Below are 8,199 nucleotides of genomic sequence, written 5' to 3'. Positions count from 1 at the left end.
CTTCCCTTCCCTTCCCTTCCCTTCTCTCCTCTCCTCTCATTTTTTTAGTGTGTGTCACCATTATATGGTTCTCTCTGACTCTCTGTCTCTGTCTCTGTCTCTGTGTGTGTGTGTGTGTGTGTGTGTGTGTCTGTCTGTCTGTCTGTCTGTGATGTTGTGTATGTGGGTGGTACATGCTTCTGCAAGTTCAGACAAAAGTGCATGTAGAGACCCAAAATAGACCTCAAATGTCTCTCCTTGATCACCTACCTCTGTTTTTATTTTTTGAGACAAGTTCTTTCTGTGAACCTGTAACTTATGATTCTGCTAGGCTGGCAGGCCAAGGACCTTCAGGGATGTCTCACCCTCTCCTGAACCCNCCCCCCCCCCCCGTCACTACAGGCATGTGATTCATTCTTGGCTTTTTATATTGGGCATTTTATGTGAGTCCTTTTGTGTGGATTCTGCGGATTTGAACTTGGCTCCTTGTGCTTGATGGAGCAGGCACTTTTACCAACCAAACCACCTCCCTATCCCCATTTTTTAAGGGCAGGTAAATGGCAAGCCTAAGTCTTCTTTGTGTGCATTATACACAGTAGGCGATCAATAAGCATATGTTGAGTTAATACCTTGTGTATGGCTCTTTGCAATTGACAAAGCACCTTACAGTGTTTCAGTGTGACAAGAAAACCAAGTGTTATTCCTCCTGTTCACTCTGTTCTTTAGTTAAAGAAAACAAATAATCAGAAAGCTGGAGGCTTAGCTCATTACCAAACAATGGGCAAGAACTGGGGCTGAATGCTCTGGGAGCCCCCCTGCTTCTAATGCTGAGAGTGTTTATTTCTTCCCTTTGTTTCCCTTCTATAGGCCAATCAGCTTCTCCCTGCAGGAAGCTCCTTCTTGAAGAAAGTCCCCACTGGGTTCATTGATATAAACCACCTCATGGAATGCTTCAGACAAGGAGCAGTAACAGCTGCCGGACTTGATTATCCCAAGGAAATTCTTCTGAGCTGGGACTTCAGTAATGTGCCTGTGACTCCTTTCTGCTTTTCTGAGCTAACACAGAAAGTAAGCTTTCTCCGGAGTCAGCTCGGAGCCCAGATCAAATTACACACATCTGAATCCACGTTGCCTACATGTTAGTCAATCACATAATCGCTGGGGGAAAAAAATCCTGTGCATTTTGGAGCATATATTATGCTCCTTCAATGTCCATTCAAGTACATTACCACATTCAGATCATCCATCAGTGCCCCCAGGGGCAGCAAGAGGCAATTTTATTCCCAGGTGCCAGAAGGAAAACATGTTCAGAGTGATTAAATACATTACCCAGGGTTAGATAGTTACCATTTTCTTGGCTGTGATTTTTTTTTTTTTTGAAGCCTGGAAACTAAGTAGTCCAGACTTAAAAGAACAAAAAACAATTATTAGTAGTCACGATGAATATGTACTGTGGGTCAAGAAGACTTGATGCTTAATACAGCACATCAGCCATGCAACAAACCTTCCATAATCAACTGACAAAGGAAGTTGTCTGCTTCGTTTATTTGGTCAATAAATAAAACTCGCTTTTTTATCACATTAGTCTCCGGCAGGCTCCTATGACAGGCATGTTATACTCTAGTCAGTTAGAACCCTGAAAAGGGGCAAGCCCATTGTACTGATGGTGCTTCTTAACCACTGAGCAAGAACTACTCACATATGCCACAAAGAAGTTCACTTTTCAAACACGGAGGAAGATTCTGATGTTCATTGACACAGCATTTCATTTCCCTGGATCTTGGTTTCAACATCTATTAAACAGGATACATGTTATCAACTTCTCAGAGTGGCTATGGCCGTTAATCTTGTACAGTAGGTAAATAAACACCTGAAAGGAGGGGAAATTGAATATTGCTTTCAAATACTGTTGTGCTGAAATAAAAGATGTTCCATATGCCCAAACCATAGCAATGAGGATAAGTCGGGTACAATACGAAACTCTTTGGAGTTTCTATGTAACTATGTAACTGAAATAGGCCTGAACTCAATGTATATCACAGGCTCTCCTCAAATTTGTGACTCTCCTGCCTCAGTCTCCTAAGTGCTGGTGTTATGGATGTATGCCAACATTCACAGCTTGATAATTCTTATTAACCTAGTAATTCAAATTCAACAAGCCTGGAAGTCATAAGTACGCCAAATAAGTACTGCTGCCTTTCCAAGACTCCTCCCTTGGGAGATGCTGTATTTAGATTTGTGATGCTTAAAAACATCTCCAGAAATAGAATTTACTTTCAGAACCAATTACAAAGTCCTCAAAAAAAAAAAAAAACAAAACAATTTCGTATCTTAATGATTGCACTTCAATTTTAATTCAAAATGTATGGACCAGCCCAACCACTCATTCATTTGACTAGGATTTAAATGTGGTCTGACTCTTCCCAAACACCTAGTCTATTGTGATGTAAAGCCAGTCCAAACGAATGCATCTGAGCCAGGCCATCTGTCTCTTACTTCAGAGACGATACACATACATGCCTGTGTTCTTGAATAGCAATTGTTAAGTCAATATGCTGTTTTCAATGCTATTTTTATTAATGCTTTAAGTTAGTATATGAGATTATAATTTTCAATGTGCCATTTTCATGCCTATATCATTATACTTTATTCTATTTTTAGGTATTTTTTGCTTATGTATGTGTATGGTGCACAACCTATGTGTATATACGTGTATGTGTGTGAAGGCCAGAGATTGACAATGGGTGTCGTCTTCAATTATACTTCACTTTATTGGTTGAGACAGGGACTCTCCCTGAACCCAGAACTGTGTGGTCCCAGCTATTATAGCTAGCTAGTTTGTCGCAGGAATTCCTTGTCTCTGCTTTTGTGCTGGTGGGGATTATAGGCAGCTGCTCAGACTCCTTAATTTTTAAGTGGGTTCTGTGGATCTAAACTGTGGCTTTCACACTTGTGTTGCTCACATTTTAATTTTTTAATTTATTTTTATTTTTTCTTGTTTTCTTTTTTCTTTTTTTCATTATCTTTTTCTTATTAGATATTTTTGTTATTTACATTTCAAATGTTAGCCCCTTTTATTGTTTCCCTTCCGAAAACCCCCTTCCCTTCCCCCTCCCCCTGCTCACCAACCTGCCCACTCCTGCTTCCCTGTCCTGGCATACCCCTACACTCAGGCATCAAGTCTTCACAGGACCAAGGGCCTCTCTTCCCATTGATGACCAACTAGGCCATCCTCTGCTACACATGTAGCTAGAGCCATGAGTCCCACCATGTGTACTCTTTGGTTGGTGATTTAGTCCAAGGGAGCTCTGGGGGTACTGGTTAGTTCATATTTTTGTTCCTCCTATGGGGCTGCAAACCCCTTCAGCACCCTGGGTATTTCTCTAGCTCCTTCATTGGGGACCTTGTGCTCAGTCCAATGGATGGTTGTGAGCATCCACTTCTGTATTTGCCAGGCACTGGCAGATCCTCTCAGGAGACAGCTATATCAGGCTCCTGTCAGCAAGCTCTTGTTGGCATATGCAATAGTGTCTGGGCTTGGTGGTTGTATATGGGATGGATCCCTGGGTGGGGCAGTCTCTGGATGGTCATTCCTTCAGTCTCTGCTCCACACTTTGTCTCTGTAACTCCTTCCATGGGTATTATACTCATAGTGATTCCTTCTGTTTCTACTTTCTTCCATCATGAAGGGCTGTTTAACTTTGTCAAAGTCTTTGTCTATGTCTATTGAGATGACCCCATGGTTTCTGTGTTTAATTCTATTTATGATTTCTATTACATTGATTGGTTTGTGTATATTAAAACAACCTTCCATATCTGAGATGAAAAAAACTTAGCCATGGTGCATGAGATTCATGAGTTCTTGAACTCAGTTTGCAAGTATTTTATTGAGAATTGTTTTTTCTGTTAGGCTCATCTGAGAAATTAATCTATAGGGTTTTTTCTTGTGTCCTTATCTGGTTTTGGCATAAATTTGTTGGTATTTCCTCTCCACTTTGAGGAATAATAATAAGAATTTTGGTGTTAACTCTTCCTTGAAGGTTTTGTAGAATCAAGGGAGCCTGTCTAATCCTGATCTTTTTTCTGTGTGGAGAACAGACATTTACTATTGTTTCAATCTCATTGTTTATTACAGATCTATTTAAGTTACCTTGATTTCATTTTAATTTTATTCTGGTTTTTAAAATAGAAGTTTTCAAAATATTTTCTAATGATATGTTTGATTTCATTGGAATCTCTTATGACAAAAACCTCTTTCTCATCTCTATATTGATTAATTTGGGTTTTCTCTCTTTTACTTAGTCCGTGTTTTTCAATCTTGTTTAAAATAACTAGCTCTGTCTTGATTGATTCTATGCATTGTCCTATCAATCTCTAATTCACAAAGTTATGCTCAGATTTTTATTATTTTTCACTGTATCCTGTTTGAGGGGTTAATTTTTTACTATTCTAAGTTTTTGAAGTATATCATTAGGTTATGTATTTGAGATAGCTCAGGTCTTTAAATGCAAACTGTTATATCTCTAAACTTTCCTCTTAAAATTGGTTTAGTTTTATTCAAAAGAATCTGATAAGTTGTAGTTTCATTTTCATTTGAGTCTAGGATTTTTTCTAACACCCTTACTATTTTTTTCAGCGACCAATCTGTCACTTAAGACTGTAGTGTCCAGATATAGATCTCTCTTGTGAGGCTATGCCAATGCCTGGCAAATACAGAAGTAGATGCATACAGTCATCTATTGGATGGAACACAGGGCCCCTAATGAAGGAGCTAGAGAAAGCACCCAAGGAGTTAAAGGGGTCTGCAACCCTATAGGAGGAACAACAATACGAACTAACCAGTACCCCCCAGAGCTCATGTCTCTAGCTGCATATGTAGCAGAGTATGGCCTAGTCAGCCATCATTGGGAAGAGAGGCCCTTGGTCTTTCGGAGATCATGCCCCAGTACAGGGGAATACCAAGGCCAGGAGTTTGTGGGTTGGGGAGCAAGGCGCGGGTAGGGTATAGGGGGCTTTGGGGATAGCATTTGAAATGTAAATGAAGAAAATATTTAATAAAAAAGGCTGTAGTGGTCATTCTCTACTTATTTTGTGTTGTTTCTATAGTTCCCCCCCCCCCAGTTTGAATGTCTTTATCCCAATTCAATGCTTATGTTGAAAGTTAATTCCAAAGCAATGGTGTTTGAAGGAGGAGTCAAATGGAGATGATAATGTTTTGAATGCTCAACCACCCTATTATTTTGCTGCAATACTATGCCTTACCTACATCATTTCAAATGCATGTGGAAATATCTGCTTGGTATATTCTGAAAGACTTGCTCCTTCAAAGTGTCTGTAGAACTATACTTGTGTATAAATTGTCAAATATGCTTGGAAACTCACAGCTCACTATCAAAGTCTGATCATCTTCATTTCCCAATACCCTTGTCACTGAAGCATATTGTTAAACATTTTATTCCCTGAAAATCTGTTAGAAAAGGTTCTTTAGTGTGGTTTTTATCTACATCTTTCTCATTACAGAGTGAAGTCAAACATCTTTTGCTATATTTAAGTACATGTCCATTTTCATCAAATGGTGATTTTTAAAGTCAGAGGATACTTTGTAGGAATCAATTTTTTCCTTCTACCATGTGGGTTCAGGGCCTAGAATTCATGTCATGCTTGGCCACCAACACCTTTAACTCTGAGTCATATCACTAGCTCTCAATTTTTTTTTTAAGTAAGGAAGTATACGAAACCTTTCTCTAATGCATGATATGTGGGTTGGGTCTCCAAGTAGGAATGAATACATAAGTCCATGTCTCCCTCCTCTCCCTCTCCCTCCCCCTCCCCCTCCCCCTCCACTCCCCCTCCTCCTCCCCCTCCCTCTCCCTCTCCCCCTGTTTGTGTTTGTGTGTGTGTGTATGTGTGTGTGAGAGAGAGAGAAAGAGAGAGAGAGAGAGAGAGAGAGAGAGAGAGAGAGAGAGAGAGAGAGAGAGAGAGAGAGAGAGAGAGAGAGAGAGAGAGAGAGAGAAAGAGAAGGAGAGAACATTACTATCAGTTTTGTAGAAATTAAATTAATTAAATAGAAAAGATTATAAAGAAATACTATGAGCAATAAATTGTTTGACAACAAATAACTTAGACGAGACATTCCAATTTCTAGAATGACATGAACTACCAAAACTGACTCAAGGCAAAGAATAAGTCATCTGAAAGGATCTAAGAAGAAAAGAGTTTGGCTTATTTAAAAGCAAAAATGAAAACTACTCACAAAGAAAAAAATGTTGTCAGGTGCTTTCAATTATTAAGTCTACCAAATACTTCAGATAAATTGCTAATATTTCTTCACAAACTATTCAAAAATAGAGTAGGAAGGAAATCTCATGATATAGTCTTTATTATTTGCTTGCTTTTATACTGAAACCCAACAAAATATCCCAACGATAAAACATTATATGCCAACATATCTTATGAGTTTGGGTGCATAGGTTTGATCTGCCAATTCAACACAAACTTTGCCCTGGTCACCTATTTTTTCTTTGTTTAGATGTTGGTTAGCTGATTCTAAAACTTACATGGTGTTGCTTGGGACCCAGAATAACAAAAATAAGTCTATTTTTTGTTTGTTTGTTTAGTTTTGTGTTGTTGTTTTTTAAGACAGGGTTTCTCAGTGTAGCCCTGGCTGTCCTGGTACTCTCTTTATAGACCAGGCCATCCTCAAACTCAGAATTACACCTGTCTCTGTCTCCCAAGTGCTAGGATTAAAAGACACATGCCAGCATGCCAGGCTTATTTTTGTGTTTTAAATAAGTTTTGAATACAAGAAATTGTAGTTCTCCATATATGTTTTTAGAATTAGGTAATCAAATTCCACTATGGAATAACAAATCAAAAGCCTAATTCTGTCCATGGGATGTATCTTTTGGAGTTGTTGGCATGTGAAGTCTCATAGATCCACATATATTACAGGCTATTGCCATTGCTCTTGCTTACCTCCCAAAACTTGACAGTAATACTCTACTGCTAAGACCCCACATACTTGATTCAGAGAACATGATGAAAACCAGCTAGTGCTAACTTGGAAATTTCATCCCTACCGGAAGATGCTATGCAAGTTACTGAGGAGAAAAACATATTCAATCATAGTAAAGCCTGCAACATACCTTAGTTCACGTTGTGCACCACTGCAATAGTAGCATGAATAATATCATAAGAGTAACCAAAAACTTTCTCATTAGAGTTGAGTCCAGCTGCAGAAGATACCAGGACACTGCACCATTATTGGTCCAACAACCTATGACTAGATAGATCATTAGGCTCTAGGTGAGAACCTACTACTATTGTGATGCCAAATGGACATAGAGTTATGCCAACTCCCAATGACTTATCATTGTACCCATAGATCAATGAATCTTTGAGTTCTCTGTGAAGTCTCTATGTTCAGTAGATGGTGGTTAACATGGGGACCTATGGCCACAGTGCAGAGGATTGAGTGCAGAATGCTCATCCCTAAAAGAAACATATGTGTTATGCACCTACCTCCAAGAGTAAGGAATATTTGAAAGAGGGAGGAAAAAGAGTGTAAGAGCCAGAGGCAGTGAATAACTACAAGGAAGCAGACAGTTTTGACAACATTCCTAAAACATATGCAAGTCTAAGTCAGTCAAAAGACCAACATGGAGAGGGAAACTGTACATACAATCCCACACTAACTGTGAAGAGATTGTCAACTGTTAACTGTTGGAAGAGAGAGAGACAGTTTTCTTTAAGAGTGTCAGTCTTAATCAGTCAACCATATGCCAGTGGAGAATCCAAGAGTATTTTAACATCATAAATTGGTCTTGAATGGTTTAAAGAAGGCCATGAAGTTGGGTGGGTAGGGAAGGTTGGTGGATCTCAGAAAAATTGGGATGGGGTGAACATGATCAAAACCCATCGCACAGAACTATTAAAGAACTAGTGAAATAAATTTCAAAGATTGATCTCAACTTGAGAAAAATGGATATCAAAGATTAATATTTCCAGATTCTAAAACTTAGTAAAATCTTTAATAGTCAAGATAATATCTCATAAATTTTACATTACTTAGGATTATTTATAGTACATTGCTATGGTGGCAAATAATGAATATTTGTTAAACTATAGCAAATGGATTTTTACCTCTTATGTATTATGCAAAATATTAGTAGATTTTAAACAAATTAATCTTTTAAAAAATCTCTTAAAACATTCTCATTT

At 38.5% G+C, this 8,199-nt stretch overlaps 1 long non-coding RNA gene across 1 annotated transcript in view; it reads left to right on the top strand.

Moving 5' to 3' along the window:
- The window catches only part of LOC115063147, a 27,465-nt gene extending 24,320 nt beyond the window's left edge, over nucleotides 1–3,145 (top strand). The window contains exon 3 of the long non-coding RNA XR_003843036.1: nucleotides 847–3,145. This is a non-coding gene — a long non-coding RNA (uncharacterized LOC115063147). The remainder of the gene's footprint in view (nucleotides 1–846) is intronic.
- Nucleotides 3,146–8,199: the final 5,054 nt, after the last annotated feature.

The sequence above is a fragment of the Mus pahari genome, chromosome X (assembly GCF_900095145.1).
Source record: "Mus pahari chromosome X, PAHARI_EIJ_v1.1, whole genome shotgun sequence".
NCBI lineage: Eukaryota > Metazoa > Chordata > Mammalia > Rodentia > Muridae > Mus > Mus pahari.
The sequence above is the reverse complement of the archived record's forward strand: the minus strand, read 5'-3'. Positions and strand labels throughout refer to the sequence as shown.